This window comes from Temnothorax nylanderi, unplaced genomic scaffold (genome assembly GCF_030848795.1).
Source record: "Temnothorax nylanderi isolate EJ_2023f unplaced genomic scaffold, tnyl_v1.0 TNYL_tig0301_pilon, whole genome shotgun sequence".
In the NCBI taxonomy this organism is placed as follows: Eukaryota; Metazoa; Arthropoda; class Insecta; order Hymenoptera; family Formicidae; genus Temnothorax; species Temnothorax nylanderi.
Window position 1 is genome coordinate 1 of NW_027249363.1, and position 24,048 is coordinate 24,048.

The 24,048-nt window shown below is 36.3% G+C and overlaps 4 long non-coding RNA genes across 4 annotated transcripts; 1 reads left to right on the plus strand and 3 right to left on the minus strand.

The window, feature by feature from the left end:
• Positions 1–2,282: 2,282 nt before the first annotated feature.
• Positions 2,283–3,028, minus strand: LOC139780852 (uncharacterized). The gene is made up of 3 exons (XR_011720360.1): positions 3,007–3,028; positions 2,509–2,736; positions 2,283–2,413 (listed from the first exon to the last, which is right to left on the minus strand). It is a non-coding gene; the product is annotated as an uncharacterized lncRNA (long non-coding RNA).
• A 1,990-nt stretch (positions 3,029–5,018) lies between these two features.
• On the minus strand, positions 5,019–20,606 carry LOC139780842 (uncharacterized). Its single transcript, XR_011720355.1, has 3 exons — positions 20,458–20,606; positions 6,301–6,502; positions 5,019–5,330 (listed from the first exon to the last, which is right to left on the minus strand). It is a non-coding gene; the product is annotated as an uncharacterized lncRNA (long non-coding RNA).
• Positions 7,726–8,470, minus strand: LOC139780858 (uncharacterized). Its single transcript, XR_011720362.1, has 2 exons — positions 8,330–8,470; positions 7,726–8,257 (listed from the first exon to the last, which is right to left on the minus strand). It is a non-coding gene; the product is annotated as an uncharacterized lncRNA (long non-coding RNA).
• LOC139780841 (uncharacterized) lies at positions 15,112–15,852 on the plus strand. The gene is made up of 3 exons (XR_011720354.1): positions 15,112–15,207; positions 15,271–15,407; positions 15,732–15,852. It is a non-coding gene; the product is annotated as an uncharacterized lncRNA (long non-coding RNA).
• Positions 20,607–24,048: the final 3,442 nt, after the last annotated feature.

A 24,048-nucleotide genomic window follows, 5' to 3' on the forward strand; every position in this document is an offset into this window, starting at 1 on the left:
AAACTCATTACAATGTGTTTTGTAAAAAGAAAAGACAATACATAATTATGTTACAAGTTTATTTGTTTTAATCAATAAAGAAACCTTTTCTTCGTCGACTCTGACTGAATATATAAAATTCACGACGTTCGATACTTTCGGTCCTTATCAAGTGTTCAGTCCTGGCAGTGCCAACAATCCAAAAGTCATAAAATTATTATTACTACTCCTTTTTATTTGTTTTATTTGATTAATTATTTATTTAATTGATAAAGGTTAACTTTCTCTTTTCAGGGTTTTTAAACTAATAATTCATACATAATACTACTAGGTGCGCAACTAAGTTTCCGCGTTTCACACATAGATGGCACCAATAACACATGTACTCGACTTACATGTCTGAAGTTGTCTGAAGTTATAGCTTGGACATCTGTTAACAGTAACCAGTTGTTATATAAACACATATTGCAACGCAAAAATATTTTTTCTAACAACGGAGATGTCGAGTTTTGTGCCAAATAAACAGCATTTGCGGGAAGCTTTGCTTTTCTGCTTTAACTTGAAAAAAAATGCAGCTGAAGCACGTCGTTTGCTTGAGGAGGCCTACGGCGAACATGCACCATCGAAAACTACCTGTGAAGATTGGTTTAAACGCTTCAGAAGTGGCGATTTCGACACTGAGGACAAGGAGCGCTTTGGTGGGACCAGAAAGGAATCGTGTACTATGAGCTGCTGAAACCGGGCGAAACTGTCAATGGGCATCGCTCCCGACAACAACTGATCAATTTAAACCATACATTGCTCGAAAAACGGCCAGAATGGGACACGAGACACGAACGAGTGATATTGCAGCACGACAACGCTCCGTGCCATCGCAGTTCCATCGTCCAGGACACCATCAAAACGCTGAAATGGGATCTGCTACCGCACCCGCCGTATTCGCCAGACCTGGCGCCTTCCGATTATCACTTGTTCCGGTCGATGGCGCATGGCTTGGCTGGGCTACACTTGACCAATTTCGAAGAAGTGCAAAATTGGTTGGATGAATGGTTTCGGTCCAAAGACGCGTCGTTTTATTGTCGCGGTATTCATGTATTGCCAGAGAGATGGCGAAAATGTATAGCTAGCGAGGGACGATACTTTGAATAAACCATTTTTTGTATTTCTCTTGAAATTTTCCATTTTTTATTGATAAAAAAAACCCGGAAACTTAGTTGCGCACCTAGTATAACCTTTATAGAAAAATTTGTAATAATTCAAGCTAAAAATAAATGTTTGCATACAAAAAAGTGTCTTAATTTACATGTTTTTACTTTATTTATGTTAACACTTTCATACTCGTTTATAATTTAAATCTTGCAGAGTCAAAATGGGATACCGGTACAAATACTTGTATATCGGGTGTATTATTTACGGGTGTATGTCAATGTTAAAACATGAGAATTAAGACAATAATTGCGTATATGAAAAAAAATGTTATTAATAAAAATACAAATTTGGCACTGTGCACAAATATACATCGCATTATTAATATCAATAAAAACGCAAATCCTTTGAATCGTATTACTTTCTATTGCAACTAATGCATTAGGAATATCTATTACTTTTTTCATCGATGTATTATTATTATTGAAAATATGTTCTATATTTTATACTATATTGCATGTTGTATACTCTTTTCTACTTAACGGGTTGATTATATAATCTATTATTCGGATAAAACTTCCTTCCTTTGTAAAAGCAAAAGTATTATTTGAGCGAAGCCTATTTTTTCTGGAAAATGTATATAAACAACGCTCTTTTTAACAATTTTATAATCCTATTTTCATGTGATAAGTCAAGTTCTTGAATCCATCTTAAATTTGTTGGATAGTTTGTTCCAAAGTATCTTGCATGAGATATTTTGAAGGTTGTTTTGGCATGTTTTTTGTCAAGATAGGATATAAAATTACTGATCATTGAAAACGGTCTTAGTGCTACGTGTTCTTTCAGAATTAATTGACTTTGATTCATAGCAATTGTCCTACATATCTGATAAATCTCCCTTAGCAGCTTGGACTTTCTTTACAATTTGACCATTATCACTTTCGAAGCAATATAAAATCTTTAAAGACAAATCTTCGGTGTGTTTTAATTTCATTCTTTGTTTAACTCGACGAGTTGGATGTACTGTCCTGTCCTTCAGCCTCTTCTTCTTTCTTTGTCTCTGCAAATATATGTACGATAGTTATATGATTGACATAAATTTGAAATTATTAATAATATTTTAAATATAAAATATACGCACCCTTCAGTTTTTCTAATTCACTCGTAATTAAGTAATTAATATAGACACTCAAATATCTTCGCCATTTCTTTGAGAGTACTTTTCGTTCTTCAAGAGATATATTTTGAGGCAGCTGATTGTGCAGTTGTAAATAATGAATATAGCATTCTGAAATAAAAAAAATTAAATTTTTATTTTTACTTTTTATTTTTATTTATTAAATTTTTCTTTTACTTATATTCTATCTCTTGACGTAAACTCACTTTCTAAAACGGCCTTCTTTTTCGGCGTCAGCGGTTTTCTAGGGGAACGATGAACCAAACGTTCTTTATTTATTTTTTGGAGCTCCACAGCACGATTCATCAAGGTATGACACCCCCATATAGCCTTAGATATTTTTCTCACGAACAGGGAAGCTGTCTTCTGTCTCGTGCTTCTTTCCACGCATTATACGGTATTGAAACTCCGTAGCGTAAATGCATTATTTTTACCTGATAGTCAACATGCATAAACATTTTTTTCTTAGAAATAGTATACAAGTTAATACTTAACGTAAATCCGTACACCAACACTAATCTTTTATAAAATGTAAAAGGATGAAGCAATATATGATTATAAAAGATAAATAATTTTTTTTGTCAACTTAACTGATTTCTTCATAGATGAGAAATAGATCATATTAAATTAATTGTTTAAATCTTTAAAAAACTTCAAATCTATAATCAGATACCTAATAAAATTATCAATTGTCCATTACTTACTTTTATTCCATCTTTAGAATCATCAGTCCACGCAGTAAAATTTTCCATTCGATTTGCCGACCTGTTATATTCATCGGAATCATATGTATCATTTTTATTACGTTTTCGATCTTCTATTTTCAATTTATCTTTTTTCGATTTTTTACTTTTACTTCTCTCATCACTCGCTTGACTTTCGTTCAATACTGCAACGTCATTACATTCTTTTGGAACGTTCTTGGCTGATGGCTCAGTCACTCGACAATCCTCGTCGTCGACTACATCGTCATATTTTATTTTTCTTTTTCTTAATGTCGAATGTTTGCACGAGCTTAATATTGGGGAAACTTGCGGTGTTATTGATGGAGAAGCAAAATGTGTCTTATTTGCTAAATGAAAAAATATTTAAAATATATATTTTCATAATTATTAAAAATTAATATTTATTAATATGTACTCATAATCCTTTTATTATAAACAATTTACATTGGAATTATTAAGTATAACAGTTTTCGTATATAAAGTGAAAATGTATATCACTATGAAATTTTTCTTGTAAAAAATCTATTTTTGCATAAAATATATTACCAAGATCAGTAAAGGCGAATATTAAAGATAGATACAAATCCTCTTAAAATTCATTTTGATGTTTTCAATTAAAACTATATTAACTATTTAATAACAAATAAATGTTACATTATTTATATATATAATAACCCCTTTGAAAGTTTACTTACTTTGAGGGAATAATTTCCTGCTGGTTGCAGATTCACGTAGCGACTTTAGTGATGTATTATTGGTGATTGTTTATTATTGCACATTTCCATATAGTTTTGTTTTTCTTTTAACTTGTGCAACTCAACATTTTTTTCTTTTAGTTCTTGTTCTCTTTCTTTTATAATATTCTGTAATTTCTCATTTTCTGCTTCCAAAGTTTTTATTTTGGTATAGCAAATATCCACTTTGTTTAAAAGTTCGTTCTTTTCATCGATTTCTAAATCAGATGTTTCTTCTTGTGAGTTTTTTGTAACGAATTTATTTACGCTTTTGCTACTTTCAAAGGTCAATGCGACACTGTTTAACGCATCAAGTTTTTTTTGTATTATAAGATTATTGTCTGATCTCTCTTTTAATTTTGATGATGTTTTCCACTCCTGAAAGTTAATTATTGATATAATGTAAAAGAAAAGCGATCGCACATACATATACATTAAAGACCCTATAATATGAGTCCAACCATATATACCCAGATAGCAATGCCTGATGATCAGATTTCATCACGTCATGATCTTCTGATATTGATCGAAATGTGATGTATGTCTTGTGATCATATTGTGATGATACACATCATGAATACAAGTTAACATGTATATGAGGAAATATATGAGCTCAGATATTGACGTTACTTAGCCAACTCATGATAATCACATGCTGACCCTGGTGGAAATAATTTTACAACAATTATCGCGAGCGCTAGTACCGTACGCTGCCGCGACGCGGCTATACCACGCGTCACTTTCTCGTAATCAAAAATCATCACGCGCTAGTATAAGAGGCGAGCTTGTGAGAAGCCTAATTACAATGTTCTTTGCTGCAGATCAGCTTAAGTGATACCTCTGGTATCACAGTGCAGAGGTCAGCGAAGCAATTTTTGATAAATTGTTGGATACGTCTTACTTATTTATTTACATGTTTTTAAATAATTTTATTAAGTATGAAATATTTAAAATTGTTGTCATTTCTTGAGCTTTATATGCACACAATATGCAGTATTTCATTGAACATTTATGTGTTCATTATGTCACTATTTTGTAAACTTTTATAGATTTCATAACATGTCTGCATTCTGAGCAACATATGAGCCCGCATCTGTGTCTATTCTTGCCATCATGTTTTTAATAAACGTGAGTACAATATGTACTCAGAACGAACACATTTTGCTATCTGGGTATGGTAACAACTTTGGTTGGTTCGCCATTTCTTGTCAAAAGCAAGAGAAACAGAAAGAGAAAATAAGATAAGAGAGAAGGAAAAAGCGATATGAATGACCAAATCACCTCATGGCCAGACTCTTATTATAGGATCTCTAATATGCATCCACACATATATACACTCACACATACACACTCATACATAGTACTTGCAGGGATATGCACACATACATACACATACATATATAAAAAACTTTAACATTACGTTGGTTTTATCTCTCGGCTTGTTCAGTACGTCACTATGGTCGTCTCTTTGGTCAACGGCTTGGTTTTGTAAAAACTCCACAGCGTCACTGTAGCGTAATTTGTGAAAGACATAACGCTTCTTATTATAGCTTAATTCTTCTTTGTTATCTATAAGAAAAATAAATCAAAAACCTGTTGCCAATAACACTGGAATTTAGATTCCTTAAGGCTCGTAGGCTCTTGTGAGATTGTGACGTCAGAGGCGAGAAATGACACCCTATTTTGTCGTGTGTCATTCTGGAAAAAAAAATCATTTCGATAAAATATCACTATAATAGATCGTTTCAGAACACTTCTAAAATTGGCCGAAAACTATCCTTTTCCCTCGACAATAAACAAACAACCGTAAAATGAATGTAATACAATGCAGGCGCAGGTGTATGACTAGTTTTCGAATTACATTCATTTTACAGTAGTTTGTTTATTGTCGAGGGAAAAGGTTACTTTTCGGTCAATTTTAGAAATGTTCTAAAACGATCTGTAGTGATTATTTATTGAAATGTCTTTTTATTTCAGAATAACACACGACAAAATAGGGTGTCATTTCTCGCCTCTGACGTCACAATCTCACAAGATGTCAAAAAGAGCTCAGGAGCATTAAGTTTTATTTTCTGTCTTACTGTATTAATTGAAATCAATGTAAAAAAGATAGATTTACATAAACATATTGATGATTGAATATAATATATGATTACAAAAACATGAATATATATGAAAAAAAATCTAAAAAATTTATTTCTTAGTTATGATCACAAGGTTTTGTATGAAATTGAGATAAAAAACTATTGATAAAAGAAATATTTGAAGAAAATATTATAATTAACCTTTCTATCTTAATTCAAAATAGGTTGAAATGCATAAATATAATATTAAATGATATTTGTATTAATTTGCAATTTGTTGAAAAAATTAAGCTGGATTACTTGCCGAAAATAATATATAAATATAAGTAATTTATTATAACATATATGTTATACTTAAAAAATTGTAAAATATTCAAACGTTGTAAACCTAGCTATTATACTTAAACAAATATAAAGTAAAAAAATATAGATAAAATGTTAAATAGTAAACTTACCTGAAACAGCCAGAATTTGTGCCGGTTCATACATTTCTTCATCCAGTGCGTCACTAAATCTTTTCACATAAAATGAATCTGGGTAGTTATCATTAAAAATAAAATCTTTTATTGACGCAACAGAAACAATTTCAATTTTTTTCCTTTCATCGTTATAAAACCGTACTGCTGCATACAGATTTTCACTTTCCTCATGCATGATCTGTGAAATTGTTTGTAAAATATTTTTAAGTCCCAAAATATATATAAATCTTCCTTTGAAAAGTTACAAGAAATTCATTCTGGTATAATAGAAGGAGGTATATGAGACTTTTAAAATGAAAAAATTGAACTAAATATTTATATGGCCTAGTTTACACCGATCTCTTGATATGCGTATTAAATTGTAAATTTGAGCTGATCAGCCAATAATCAAACTAATTTATTAATTATTTACTATTTAATACGCGTATCAAGTAATCGGTGTAAACTATAGACCTATGTTTATTTTCTTATATTATTAAATAATTCATATTATTGAACAATATTAAATGATTAATAATATTGATCTTTCAGCGTAATTATATTGCTTGAGTAAAGTATGTTGCGTGAATATTGTAAAAAGTAAGGTACTATCAAAAATACAGAAAAATAGGTTATAACAAAGTTACTTACGAAAAATTAACACAGAAATTTTGTATGCACTCACACGGTTTGCAATAATACCGTTTTTTGTACCTTTGCTGTTGATTGTGGAATCGGTAGATGGTTGGACGTGATTGCCACGATACCACTAGTCGTGAAAAACAGTGACGCACGATAAAGCCCGCTAAAAGTACGTACGATGATCCCGCCAAAAGTATGCACAATAAACCCGCCAATAAAAGTACGCATCGTCAGTGGTGCCATTTCGAGACACTGTCCACTGTCTGGCATGTGGAGGTGGTAGCGCACACAAGGAAGGAGTCAGGGTGCCATTACATGGAGCGCGGAAACGCGGAAACGCGGAAGCGCGGAAGACAAAATTTACTAGATTTCCGTCGATCCGTTCCGTTCATTTGTTGCCTTAGGGTGCGTCCCCATGGAGAAAGAAATAGCGGAACGGAACAGTAACGGAAAAGCTATGGTGGGGGGTTAGCCAATGAGAGTAATTCCGTCTTAATTCCGTTCCGCTATTTCGTGGCCGGGATCCCCATGGCAAAAATTTTCCGGAACGGAACAGTAACGGAACACAATTCCACGCAATTCTACGCCATTGTCGCAAACCGGCAAACATAGTCGCATAACCTGTACGCAACGTGTATTTTGTTATAATCGCTGGTAATTGTGCTTTAAAGACACAGAACTGCTGAGAACAGGCTCGCTAAATGTTTAATAAATAATTCGCCTACAAAAGTATTATAATATTCTAAATCTAAAGTATATCAATTAATTCACACGACATGGTAAAGTATTCATTATATATGTATTTTATCTACCAACAAGGTGTATGTATAACAACTAATATATTTATATATTTTAATTTTTTAGGAACAATATAAGTGTGGGTATTGCAGTTGGATATTAAAACATGACCAACTTGAACAGTATTCTTGCTTTGCGAACAATCTACATTCATTAGTGATGGATAATGAAAGAAGACTTTTCATAACAGGTAATAAAAATTTCTAAAATTATATTGTTAATAAATTGTTTAAGTTTATCCACAAGCGATCTTTTTGTTTTCTTCCTCTTTGTTTCACCGGCAAACTACTATCGTACAACGCGGGTCTGTTTTTTACAGCTGAGATGAGTTCCTCATCCAGCCTATCTTTATCTTGCACATTATCTTCGTTAGTTTCGTTAAGGTCCTCATCCAGCCTTTATCTTGCACATCCATCTTTATCTTGCACATTGTCTTCGTTAGTTCCGTTGAAGTTCTCATCCAGCCAATATTCATCTTGCACATTATCCTCGTTGGTTTTGTTAGTCTCGTTTCCTGCAATAACAATTTATTAGTAAAGTAATTTAAACAATTTATTAACAATATAATTTTAGAAATTTTTATTACCTGTTATGAAAAGTCTTTTTTCATTATCCATCACTAATGAATGTAGATTGTTCGCAAAGCAAGAATGCTGTTCAAGTTGGTCATGTTTTAATATCCAACTGCAATACCCACACTTATATTGTTCCTAAAAAATTAAAATATATAAATATATTAGTTGTTATACATAGGGGAGACCGGGGCCTAACCGTCAGTTTTTTTTCGGTGCCGATTTTTAACAAAAAAATAAATAATTTTAGTTAAATGTGGTATACCACTGTAAAGAGTGAACCTTTAGCTACAAAATTTATATAGGAAATTTTTATCTACGTTGCTTTGTTTAACCGGTATAGAGCAAAAACGACAACGGTGGAAAAATTGAAATCTCAAAAATGCCGGGGTTTAACCGTCACCCCCCCCGGGGTTTATCCGTCACACTGCATTTTCAATACATATACATACATCTAATCCTGAAAAATGATAGGATACATTTTAATAATTGTTTTTTAAGAGAAAAATATAAAAATTTATTAAAAAATAATTGTTTTACCTATTCCATAAAACATTTTAGGCACGTGAATACAGATCCTGACAAGCGCACGCATGTGTTGTGTGCCCTACGCTCGCACGCAATGCACTGTTTCCCATATGCTCTGTTTATTGTCAACTTCTTTGAGCACACGCAGCACGTAATATCCAAGTCTTCGTCAGAATCCAACCGCTGCTGCTTCCTTGATTTCGATTTACGCCCACTGCTCGTCGAAGGCTGCGGTTCTGTTTGTGTGGCATTTTTTTATTTTATCTTTTCTCACCGCAAGAACTGCCTTCTTGAGTTGCTCCTTGTCGACGGGAATCGACGGCGTCCTCGCGCCGATTCCTCGACGCGCCGACGACGACACGTCGTCGGAATCGCTCCGTCAGGACCCAGGGATTCTGTGATTTACGTCGCTTTGTACGGAGCAACGACGACGACGACGACGACGGCCACGACCATCACCACCACCACCACCACCACCACCACCACCACGACGACGACGACGACGATGACCACCACCGACACCACCACCACTACAACGGCGGCGACAATGACGCCGAGACGATGCGGCGAACGCTAGACGATGCGGTCGCACGCGCGACTGTCACTGACACAACGACCAACAACGACGATTTACCGCGGCCGGGAGTCGGGACGATCTACCGCGCGAGCGGCATGTCAACTCTCGCGCGGAAATCGCGGGATCTCAGAGCCGTGCCGTGCCTCGCCGTACCTCGCCGACGTGCCGTGAGCGCGAGCGATCTCAAAAACAACGGTCCGCCATCTTTTCGGTCGGCCAAAACACCCGTTTTGCGACGATACGTGAGTACCATTTCCCTCCTATACAAACTGACGCACGTGCAAGGGAAGACAGAATCACGCTCGAGGGAAACCTTGCAACCGCATGCTTCCAAGTCGCAAGCCCCATATAAAGGGTACCCTGAGGGTTCCTCCGTAGGGGAGAAGTCGGCGGCAGCAACGACGGGACGACCACTCGGAGGACTTCTTGAGCCCTTCATCCGGGGACGACTCCCGGGGCGACGGGGTGAAAACCCTGGAGTAGTTAGTAGGTTTTGCGTAGCGTTCCGAGGACGGAATTTATGTAATAAATTCTCTTTGTTTTGATCGTGCGGTTCCCGCAATCCGTCCGGCGCATTAGGCTAAGTTAGACGTAAGCGTTATTTCGCGACCTAGTTCGCCGAGCAATGGCTCGTAACATAGCTTACAAGCGCTTTCCTTTGTTATGCCGTCCCATACTTGTATTTCAGTTTAGCACACTGGTGCTCGGCTAGGCTTTAAAGATTTGATTTTGTCGGATAGCGCATGGATCGAGACATAGCGCGTAGAATAAAAGCCGTCAGCCACACACAATTCTCACTGCGGGATCACCCCGTATGTGGTACCGCAAAATCCGCGATGAAACCTCGGTCGGAACGAGGGTTTCAGGACCGCGGACACCAACTATCCCATCGGGCGGAATTATCGGACAAATAACCGTCTGTGCCACATCAGGGCATCACGAGAGGCAGGCACAGCCGAACCGCGTCGCGATCCGATCACCAGGAGGCGAAAGAGCGGGACAGGCGTCTTCTCCGAGGAAAAGCCGGCGGTGCCGTATCAGGAAGACCTGGTACACCCGAGGGACCAGGCGCCGTCGTAATCCGAGCACCCGGACGCGAGTTACGGGGACACGGTCCGCGAAAACGTTACCCGGACACCGGCTACGGGAACCGAGGCCGGAATATAGTCGGGAAGGGTCGTGGAAGCGAACACCGGGGGTCGCCGTCAACGGCGGGCACCGCGAAGTGGACCTGGACATCTTCGCCAGGAAGTCGGTCCAGGTTCCCGTATAGTGACGTCATAGGAGTCGTGCGCATAGGTCGGCGCCAACGAAAAGCGAAAATTGTAAGTAGTGAAAAACCACTACCCGGGAGGTAATAAAGTATGTTATTCATAAGGGTATGCAAGTGGAATTTTCCACCGCGAACATCTGGCGCGCCCGGAACTGGTAAACACCAGATGTTACTGCGTAGTAACGCGCATTCCTCAGAGAGAAAGCGGCCGTGACGCCATGGAGGGGGAAAATTCCGAAGGTGGGGAGCCCGAGAGCGGAATATTCCTCGCGGCAGTCTCTCGTGGGCGCTCGTATAGGTAACATCTCTCTCGCGCGTATATCTCGGTGTGTCGCGGAAAGTTCGCGACCGTCTATCGGATTACGATAATTAGTTTACCACAGCGTCCGAAACCAACGGGAACGCCCGCGAAACGCGTTAATTGTCGCCGATACAAAAGGCGAACGGTCCGAGTAAACCGAAAAGCGAAACTTCGCACTTTGCGAGACGTGCGACCGCCATCTTGCGCGGAACTTGTAACAGCGAAAACCTGTTTGTGTAAAACGAAGATTATGAATAAATGGAAACGACATTTGTGAAAATAAAAGTGTTAACGATTACTTACCTGATACTTACCTGCACGGGTGTCAGCCATCTTCCATAATCGTTGATCCGGATCGGAGGTTTTTATCGGTGCTACATCAGTGGGCATCGGAGATGAGGCAGCAGCGGCGAAATCCTGAAAAAAAGTAGCAACAATTAAGTTAGTTAACCACGGTACTTATACTTACCTCGGTGGAGCGGTGGTCAGCCATCTTGTGTATACGGGGATCCTGGCGGGCGTTCAGCAGCGGTGATCCATGGGCCGGCGACACAGATGAGGCACCCGTCTCGAAAACCTGAAAATAATAAAAATTAATTAACTTAATTTACCATATCGGGACTTAGCCTGGTGGTAAGCCATCTCGATACTACGTTGACCGAGGCTGGTGATTAGCGGTGATGATCCGAGAGGAGGCGATGGAGAGTGGGCACCCCGGTCAAGAATCTGAAAAGGGGATTGTTTAAACAAATTAGTTAACCATAAGTTCGTAAATACGTACCTTCTCGGTAGGTTGAGGATAAACCGAGTGGCGACCGATGACTCAGAGGGCAAAACAGAGCGTCCCGTGACCCGATTATACATCGTTCGGTTACAACCTAACCTGAAATCGCCGTGAGCCAAAGTCGTGCGCCCGGCGCGCCACAGTGACGAGACTGACGGATAAACCCCGGGTGCTTACTGACGGATAAGCCCCAAGCACAAGTTTCAAGTTTGATCGCCCACGAAATATTAGACATCAACGATAATGAAAAAACTACACTGGATTCGTGTTCAGCATGCATTACTCTTTATAATCACGTACTTTGAGATTTGGAGAGCAAATATTATTGCAGATATTACAAAATTTCCACGCGCAGAAAATTTCACTTTCACCTTCCAAAAACACGTTTGCCCTCGTAAAAATCATAACACGGCAGATAACCTGCCGAAACTCCGTTGGTCACATGGGTACCATAAGCAGCGTTTACAATGTTAATAGCGAGTTCGCACAATATACAGGTTCCGAGATATTTGATTTGACGGTTCAACCCCGGCGACGGTTAGGCCCCGGTCTTCCCTACACCTTGTTGGTAGATAAAATACATATATAATGAATACTTTACCATGTCGTGTGAATTAATTGATATACTTTAGATTTAGAATATTATAATACTTTTGTAGGCGAATTTTTTATTAAACATTTAGCGAGCCTGTTCTCAGCAGTTCTCAGTGTCTTTAAAGCACAATTACCAGCGATTATAACAAAATACACGTTGCGTACAGGTTATGCGACTATTTTTGCCGGTTTGCGACAATGGCGTAAAATTGCGTGGAATTGTGTTCCGTTACTGTTCCGTTCCGGAAAATTTTTGCCATGGGGATCCCGGCCACGAAATAGCGGAACGGAATTAAGACGGAATTACTCTCATTGGCTAACCCCCCACCATAGCTTTTCCGTTACTGTTCCGTTCGCTATTTCTTTCTCTATGGGGACGCACCCTTATATTACATGGAGCACAATTTGCGCGGAAAAGCGGAATAGGGAATTATAAAATAAGAATGTTTAGCGGTATTTATTGATTAAAATGCTTGTATTCAATAAATAAACTGAAAAGATAAGCATACTAATACAAATTGCAATGAATTAAGTCAACACATATTTAATAAAGGAATATAAATGTCTAGTTATCACCATATTGTTCCGCTTTTCCGCGCAAATTGTGCTCCATATAACATAAGGCAACCAAATGAACGGAACGGATGGACGGAAATTTAGTAAATTTTGTCTTCCGCGCTTCCGCGTTTCCGCGTTTCCGCGCTCCATGTAATGGCACCCTCATGTATGGGTGCTTTCCAGTTAACGACACAAGTCGACACAAGCGTCACTCTATCTTTGTTGCTCACTAGATGCAGTTGAAAAGAGACAGAATGACGCTTGTGTCGACTTGAGTCGCTAAATGAAAAGCACACTATGTATACATATATACATACATATGTACATGAGCGCTTCGAGCAGCTTCGAGCGACTTCGAGCGCACACGTATGTATGTACACGGCTCCTTTCTTGTGTGCTTTAGGGCCCGGACACACACTTTTTCGTAACAGTAACAGTAAAGTTTCGACCAATCGCGTTGCTCGATTCGGGAACGTACGGCCGTACGTTCCCGATTCAAGCAACGCGATTGGTCGAAACTTTACTGTTACTGTTACGAAAAAGTGTGTGTCCGGGTTTTTAAGCAGGGCACCTCGCAGGGCACACACACCTTTCGTAGAACGTAACAGTAAGATTTCGACCAATCGTGTTGCTCGATTCTTACTTCTACGGTTACAGAAGGCCGAATCGAGCAACGCGATTGGTCGAAACCTTACTATTACGTTCTACGAAAAGTGTGTGTGCCCTGCTTTACCCCCTCTACGCTAGGCAGCGGAGACAGCGTCTCGAAGTTGGCAACTATGACTGTTTGGCGACATGCACGCGCCAAAATTTGAAAGCACTGTCGACTGTCGAGCAGTGATGCCAGTTTCGATGAGACGCTGTCTGTTGCCAGAGCGTCACAGAGCGTGGAGGGAATGCGCACATATATATGTGCGTACTTTTGGCGGTCTTATTGTGCGTTATTGTTTTTCGCGACTAGTGGTATCGTGCGACCGTGATTCTACAATCAACAACAAAGTTACAAAGACGGTATTACTGCAAAGCGTGTGAATGCATAACAAATTTCCGTGTTGATTTTCCGTAAGTAAGAGCGTGGAGGGAATGCGCACATATATATGTGCGTACTTTTGGCGGTCTCATTGTGCGTTATTGTTTTTCGCGACTGGTGGTATCGTGCGACCGTGATTCTATACAATCAACAAAGTTACAAAGACGGTATTACTGCAAAGCGTGTGAGTGCATAACAAATTTCCGTGTTGATTTTCCGTAAGTAACTTTGTTATAACACTTATTTTTCTGTATTTTTGGTAGTACCTTACCCAGTGAAAACAGCGTAGTCAAAATGATGTCAATATGACGTCAAAACCGTTTAGGCTCACTATTTCCAATGTTTGTTAACCTCTAACTGACGATTAACTTTCAAAATAACCAATTTTTATTCGCTTTTCTGATAAGTTAACCGTCGATTAGAGATTAACAGACGTTGGAAATAGTGACCCTATAATCATCGATTAATTATTATATATATATTATATATATGTATATGTGATTTTGTAGTCATTTTTTATCCCAAATTACAGTTAATACAATTAATACCTTGTTCGAAAACAAAGGATGAAGCGATGTTAACACTTAAATAATGCTATGCAAGAAAACGATAGTGTCCCATTATTGGAATTAGGTTCCGATACGGAATTTGTTCCATCAGATGCAAATGTTTTGCACGAAAATACCGACGAAAATAATGAGCCAAAAAGTCCGTCGGTATTATCATATCGAAGGAAAAGACGGAAACAATGTCGACCTACATTTTATCCAGTCGAGAATAATGCAAATGCAACTGTTACTGAAAATAAGTCACCTGAAAAAAAATTATTAAAAAAGGATAAGTTTAATGTGTAAATATCACTTAACAATTGTGGTAACGTAAGTTGCTTTTATATATCTAATAAAAACATTATTTATAGAAGGTCAAAAAGAAAGCTTAACATGCGATGTAAAACTGACAGAGCAAAGTTAAACGGCTCGGATTGCTGGCAATGCAGAGAAGTGAGTTTTATTTTTAATGCAATATTAACAGTATAATTATATGAGATATAAATAAATAAAAAATATAAATAAATATATAAATATATAAATAAATAAATATAAAAATTTTTCTTATAAAAAAGTAAATCATGATATTTGATTTTTAGTATTATAAAATGTTGTCATTGTCAGAAGAAGATTTAAAAAAACGGAAGAATCAAGTCTCGCGACATCGACACGAATATGAGCGACCAAATACACCAGAAGGTATAATATTTTATTTCATTATCACTTTTTTGTGTTATATATAATAAATATAATTTTTTAAAGGTTTTTGGGATCCGGAATTTCCTGAGACGTTATCAAGCACTTATAAAACAGAATAGAAGGTGAATTATTCCTGTGCAGGGTGACTGTCATCTTGTCGTCAAACAGACGTCAAAATGACAGTCAAAATCACTATCACGGTATGGGACGTTATAAAGTCATATTGCTATCATTTCGCCATCATTTCGATCACTCATTTAGACATCAAACTGCTCATGAATTTCATGTCACTTTGACATCATTTTGATTAAGTTGTTTTCACTGGATACTGTTTACAATATTTTTAATTTCTATTTTCTTAGTTACCAAAAAAATCTTTTGTTTCTAATCTCCTTGTCTAAACGAGCTTATATCCTTAATCGTTTGTTGTACGTGATTAATACAACGCTGGTCAACACGCTTAGATCGTTGATCATCATTATTACTTATATTTTGTTTACTTGTTTTCTTTATAATTAAAATAGTACACGATGAAGAGAAGATACAGCATATATCTTGAAGATCAATCAAAAGAAGTACCAAGATCAACTAGACATGATCGACGTCGAAAGCGAAGCAGGAGTCAGAACAATGACAGTAGCGAAGATGAAAAATGGCGGGTAAGCATTACAAAGTAATACCCACAAAAACATGTTTTAGTAATTTAAAATAATATGTTCAAAATCTTTATATTATATTAAGTTACTTATATAAGTATGATATACGTAATTAGTATGAAATGTTTTTTTGCATAAATAACATTCAAAAATATTATAATACCTTATCTGCATGAAAGTCGCAGATTTAGTAACATGTAGGTATGCTATAAAGTATAATAGTATTTTTAATTACTCATATAATTTTATATTGCTTCCCAGACAGCACCATATCCAAAATCGGGACATAAGACGTCTTTTAGCCATTATTTTGTAAGACGTCTAAAATCTTTGTCTCTTAGACGTCTTAGATCCCGATTTTGGACATGCGTGCTGGGCTTCTATTATCTGGACTGAAATCAACAATAAGATAAAAACCAATTTTTTTAAATATTAAAATATACTGATAAAAAAAGTAAATGCATTTTTATACATATTAATATTATTTTACTATTTTTATTTAGCAGTGTTCATATCATGAACCGCCCAGTGACCATGAGAGCAGCGAAAGAGAAAGCAACAGCAATGAACAAAATAATGTTTGTTCATTATCTGTGCCACCAGAATTAGCACAAGGGAACCTTGCAGGTTTTACAGAAGAAAGTTTTAACTCATCACTGCTATCAGTACAAAACCATCCTGTACAATCTATGTTGAATGTACAAAATAATGTAAATGAATCATTATTGTCAGTACCGGAGCAGGTTAGTATAAGTTTATCATGAAACTTCATTCTTAATATGTTTCTGTTACACTTGAAATTACTAGTTTTACAAAACTTTTTAATTTACATATAACACAAAATTAACGTTTTACTTTATAACGAATACATATAATAAAATTAACACTCTTTTATTGACTGTTGAAAATGTATAGAAATCTATATATAGATATTGTACAAATTCACCATATAGAAATCCATTCAAATTTACATCGATGAAAAAAGAAACTTATTACTTACTGTAGAATTTAACCATCAAGTTTCTTATAACACATAATATTAATAAATATACAATACTTATATTGCAGGTACTAGATGCATCTTCATCACTAATGCACAATCGAACTGTCCTGTTTGGTTTAACAGATTCGGATGATGAATCTTTTAATGTATGAATATATTTTGTTTTAAATACTTTAAAATTATTTTTGTAAAAATAATGAAAAGCAACAAGTATTCAGTATTGTTTATTTAATGTCGCTAACTGCTTTTAAAGAAAAGTATAATCGATATTTTACATTTATAAATTTTCTAACGTAATAATAATTAACATAAAATTCTATGTTTAGGATACATGGATACACGAAGCAAATGAAGAATTATTTGAAGAAAGTGGTAATAATAATGACAGCGACAACGATAGTGGCGACGATGATGGAAATATGTCATCAACAGTTATTCAACGAAATAGAAAACGAATCAACGGCTGCCTTAGCACATGACGTTTGTTTTAGTAGATTAGTAAAAATGTTACAAAAAGATGAAATGAATGTCACAATTAATGTGCCAATAACAGTGAGTAAAGCAGAAATGTTACTTACAGTGCTAAAGTACGGGTTAACATATAATTTACCACAATCTGCCATAGCTGACTTATTTAAAATGTTAAATAGTTATTTTGGATTGTCGATATTACCAGATACGCGCTATCTTATTGATCAAATATTTAACTCAAATGAAAACATTGAATACCATGCTGTTTGTCCACATTGTAAAAAATACGTTAAAAAATTTAATCGAAAAGATCGTCGTACTAAGTGTAATACATGTGATACAGAAATTTTATTAAAAGATTCAACGTATACAGACTTTTTTACCATTATTAAGGTACGCAATGAAATCGCTAATTTAATTCAAGACAACAGCAGACATTATGAATCTGTAGTTAATGATAGAATGCGAAATAAGGAAAATATTGATGAATTTATTGATGGAGCAATGTATAAGGAATTTATGAATGTTTTATCAGCGAATGACAAAACCAATTTTGTAACAGCGACTTTCAATAGTGATGGATCACCGGTTTTTGAAAGTTCTAAATTTTCAATTTGGCCTATTCAATTAATAATTAATGAAATGCCATTTGAGATAAGAATGTCTAATTCCATTGTTTGCGGCGTATGGTTCGGTAAAGATAAACCTGATATGAATATTTTTTTAGAACCATATGTTGCTTACATAAACGAATTATCAAACGAAGGTGTTTGGTGTACCATAAAAAATAAAGACCATTGTATTAAAGTGTACACAGTATGTTGCTGTGTCGATTCCGTGGCTCGTGCACCAATGCAAGGTTTAGTTCAATATAATGGTTACTATGGATGTAATTGGTGCTTGCATCCAGGTTTTTATGTTGCATTACAAAGAGGTGGAAGTATCAAATATGTCCTTTTAGATGAGATGCCATCCAAACGAACTGAGATGCAAATGATTAGACACATGCAGCAGAGTCTAACATCTGCAAATCCTGTTTATGGCGTTAAAAAACCAACAGTTCTACTAAATTTGAGAGGTTTTAACGTAATTTCTGGGTTTGTTCCGGATAGTATGCACTGCATCAATTTGGGAATAGCAGAACAATTTTTACAATACTGGATTGAATCAAACAACTTACCGTACTCATTGACTAATAATGATATTCATAATATTGATATTATGTTAAAAGAAATAAAAGTTCCAAATCAAATTGCCCGATTATCTCGCTCTATTCGAGACAGAAAATGGTGGAAGGCGAGAGAGTACGAAAATTGGACTCTCTACTATAGCATTCCGATTCTAATGTGTTTTCCTCATTTGCAAATTTATGCGGAACATTGGGCGCTTTTGGTAGAAGCATATTACATTTTATTAAAAAGAAGTATTACACGTACTGAACTAAATCATGCAGATGGTCTATTGAAAAGATTTGTTGCTTACACTGAAATATATTATTCAAAAAGTGCGATGACATTTAACATTCATCAGCTATTACACTTGGCACAAAGCGTGGCAGATTGGGGACCGCTATGGGCTCACTCTGGATATTGCTTCGAAAGTGGTAATGGTCAAATCGTAAAGAAAGTCCAAGCTGCTAAGGGAGTTATTCATCAGATATGTAGGACAATTGCTATGAATCAAAGTCAATTAATTCTGAAAGAACACGTAGCACTAAGACCGTTTTCAATGATCAGTAATTTTATATCCTATCTTGATAAAAAACATGCCAAAACAACCTTCAAAATATCTCATGCAAGATACTTTGGAACAAACTATCCAACAAATTTAAGATGGATTCAAGAACTTGGCTTATCACATGAAAGTAGGGTGTATCATAAAATTGTTAAAGAGCGTTGTCTATATACATCGTCCAGAAAAAATAGGCACCGCTCAAATAATTCTTTTGCTTTTACAAAGGAAGGAAGTTTTATCCGAATAATAGATTTTATAATCGACCCGTTAAGTAGAAAAGAGTATACAATATGCAATATAGTAAATATAGAACATATTTTTAATAATAATAATACATCGATGAAAAAAGTAATAGATATTCCTAATGCATTACTTGCAATAGAAACTAATACGATTGAAAGGGTTTGCGTTTTTATTGATATTAATAATACGATGTATATTTGTGCAGTGCCAAATTTGTATTTTTATTAATAACATTTTTTTCATATACGCAATTATTGTCTTAAATCTCGTGTTTTAACATTGACATACATTCGTAATGATAGACAGAGATATACAAGTACTTGTACCGGTATCGTACTAATATTATTGTATTATTATTGTAACAATAAGGATCCAATTATGAAATATAAAGAATGTGTGTGTGTGTGTGTGTGTGTGTGTGTGTGTGTGTGTGTGAGAGAGAGAGAGAGAGAGAGAGAGAGAGAGAGAGAGAGAGAGAGAGAGAGAGAGAGAGAGAGAGATTTGATCGCTGTATCCCAGCGGTGCAAACTTCAAACTCATATGTATATATTGTAAAATATATATATTATAAGTACTATAAATACTACATTTAATATACTGAATTTATTGGTGTAATAAATCATAAAATTAAAGATTATTGTCCGTAAAACCGAGTTAACTGAGTTTTTATTATTTATACGACAATTTTGACCTGATTTACATGAAAGCAATTTTTAGTAGAAAAACTCATGCAGAAGAGTTGATTGAAATGACACTAAAATTTAACACTGAAACTCAAGATAATACTAAAAAAGAGAAATCCTTCATTTATGAAAAAGTACGTGATTTTATTATGTAACAGAGGTACATGCTTTTGTTACGTAACAAAACGTCCGAAACTGATACGTAGCAAATTACGTATCTCTGTTACGTTACACAGTTACATGATTTTGTTATGTTACAGAGTTACGTGATTTTTTTCAACAGGGAACAGTGCAATAAAAAATTGACAGCTGATGCGGTCGGCGCGTAGCACTGTTCTAGAAAATGGTTTATGGCACTTTATTAGATTATTATTTGAGGCAATGGACAGCACATTGACATAACCAACAAACTGAAGCTCAATAACACACAATTTTTAGTACAATTAGTGAGTTATTTTACCAATAAGATCTTCCACAAGACAATTATCCACTGTTTTCCGCCGCGAGCCACACGGAAAAAGGTTTTCACCGTATGAGATCATGCAAGGCGGACCATGAAACGCGCTGCGCCCTGCCACTACGCTGGGCCGTGTCTCCCATGTCAAAACACGCTGCCGCGCAGCAACGTCTTTCCTCGTACTAAGCACGGGATTTTTCCGTGCATCGCACCGGCTTTCGCGTCGCGATCGTAGCACGAAGATACGACGTGCTACGTTCGCAACGCGAAAGCCGGTGCGATGCACGGAAAAATCCCGTGCTTAGTACGAGGAAAGACGTTGCTGCGCGGCAGCGTTTTTTGACATGGGCGCACGACGAAAGAGAGTAGGGGACACGGCCCAGCGTAGTAGCAGGGCGCAGCGCGTTTCATGGTCCGCCTTGCATGATCTCATACGGTGAAAACCTTTTTCCGTGCACTCGAGAGAGTCGAGAGTCGACTGGTGGGGCACACGCACACAAGAGAAAGAACGTATCTGAGAGCACAGGTACGTGCTTTCTCTTGTGTGCGTTTCTCCCACCAGCCGACTCTCGCGGCCACATCGCGGCGCTCTGTATCAAGCTACGAAGCTTCCTCCAGTAGGTGTCGTGCCACTCGACCGCTGTATTTTCCGTGACTATCCAGGGGCCTTAAGTTAAGTAAAACCATACATACTCACTGAGGCAAAAATGGCGATCATGCGACGCTGACGCCGCGTCCATTTACCCGACCTTGACTATATACCAGACACATATGTGCGACACCGGATATGCCTTTGCTTTGTGGTGTGCGTTGGCAACATGTGGAGGAGATGCGCTGGGCCTGTATTCCATTCCTACCTACCGATAACTGTCGGTTCGATAAGCGTCGTTGCGCAGGTTTTTCGTATCGCGTAGAAGCTGCGCCGACACCGTTAACGGCACTGACCACGAACAGAATATGGCCCCTGGGCATGCGCTAGCAGTGCATCCCCTCCACATGCTGCCAACGCACACCAAAGCGAAGGCACATCTGTGTGCTGTAGAGCGTCCCGAATGTTTCTGAGTTTAACCGTACGCGGACAATATACATATATATATATATATATATATATATATATATATATATATATATATATTATCCGTGAAAATTCAAATTTATAATAGATTTATTTTGATTTTCATAGGTCTTCGAAGCGGCTTAGGACACTGAAATTATTAATATCATTTAAATTATAAATAAATGACAATTATGTTCAACAAAAACCAGAATTACGGATACATAGGGGGAAGTGGGGCACATTGATACGATTTTTTTCAAGAGTTAAATAAATAACTTTGCAGATAGATTAAGATAAATGTAATAGGTTAAATTTAAAGGCTTGTCCTTCTACTTACGTGTTTTGATTGCCTTTTTGCTGTCGGTTAATAATAAGAAATGTTATAACATTTTTTGTAAAAAATGAAATTCTTATCAATGTGCCTCATATGCGGGGTACAATGATACGGGCATGGGGCACTGATTCTCAGTGATCTATATTAATATTATTCAGAAATAAATTGGATTATTATTAAAACAAGCTATGTTTATTGTATATAGAGATATAGAGATATTTATTTATACGGAATTAACAATTTTACGGCATCTTCATCAATATAGACCCTATCGGTCTTTTTTTCTTCCCACGTTCTTACCATTTTCGTCTAAAATAAAATATAAAAATATCTTACTTAATACTATAAACTACATAGATACATATTGATATGTATCAAAGTGCTCCACGAGTCAGTGTACGAATCTGCCCCACAACGTCATACATAATAAAATATATTCTCAGCCGAAAATAATACAAAGTCATGTCAATATTTTCGACAAATTAGTAAGAGATATACTGTTTCTTACTTTTGACGAAATATTTATTTAGTATTAATCAGATTAATGTGAAAAATCACGCTTCAAAGACTTTTGAAAATATTTACCTGAGAGTACGCAAAACACGTTTATACCTGTCATTCATCAAGTGGCTACTGCTCGCGTACGAAATTTGGTTAGGTTATTCGTGTATCATAACGCCATATATGCATGAATACGTGACCTTCTTAGATGTTTCTCATGCAGAGATATGATGACTGTATCAATGTTCCCGCTGTATCAATGGTCACCATTTCCCCCTACATCTTTATATATATGAAAAAGACATATAGGGTAGACCGGGGCACGTTGTCACACGGGGCACGTTGTCACATCGGCTTTATTTAAAAAACTAATAATCAGAGGACTACACCCGTTATTCCCAAAACGTGTTAGTGTATGCCCATCTTTGGTATGTTTACAGTGTTGAGATTGCTCCAGCTGTGTTGACGTAAAATCAACTTGAAAGTTTTTTGCGACCGTAAGTAAAATTTTATTGTCTAATATTCAACGTACTGCACATGAAGCTTATGTTTTTTCAGAATAGACCTTTATATTATCTTAAAGTATGTACTTTTACCTACCGCGTGCAATACCTAACCTTATGAATATCTCAAACGTGTCGACCATGAGGCTGTTTGGAGTAAAAAAATGCCCTCGGGGCACGTTGTCACATACAATTTTGATATCACTCTAACCCTCTATTGTGTTTAGCTTGCTCTTCTTTACCGACTTCTTTATCGATTGGATTTATTATCTCTAGGGTCGTTACTCATCGATATTTCGTTATGCTCGCCAGCGCGCCTATAAAATGTGTATCAATAAGTTGCGCATTCGAGTGGAATTCTTGTATTTAGATTAAGACGAAAATTTTGTACTTTTTTGAATTAAAATAAATGTTTCTGTGAAGGATTTTACTTTTTTACATTGCAGCGCACTATAATATATTGATATTTACGTTGAATACAGTTTGGATAACATTTTGCATGCAATTACATTTGATGTGACAACGTGCCCCGGTCACGGGGCACGTTGTCACAAGCGACCTGTCGTTATTTATTGTTATGTAACAACTGTAGAGTAACAATCACACAAAATTCGATACTGCCCAATTGAAGCTGAGGGTTCACTCGAAATTTTGGCATATCAAAGTACTCTCAAATATTAAATGTAAAAAATACAAAAAATATTGAACAAAATGTATGACAACGTGCCCCGGTCTACCCTACTAATATTGTACATATAATAAATTAGAAAGAAAGTGACTTATAATTAATATAATAAAAGAATAAGATACAAAATAAATATAGAATAAATGTAAAATAAATACTAAATAAATGTTAACAAAATTCAATAACAGCAAATGTGATATAAATATAAAATAATTTTTCTACATTGTAATTATACAGAGTGTTCCGAAATTCGAGGGTAATAAGATTGCAGCATAAAAGTTCGTACAAAATTAAGTAATAAAAGTGTATGCCATTTTTTTTATAAAATAGTTTCTTAAGTATAAAGGTTTAAAGTATAACCAATCGTATAAGCATTGGATAAAAAGTCATCTGTTCGTATGTCGAATCGTGCGTGTGTCGTATTAGATGTCGAACACTTCACGTCAAACAAAACGTTGCCGCTGTATGTACGCGCATACTACCGCACGATCATACTTTTTAACCAATGCATATG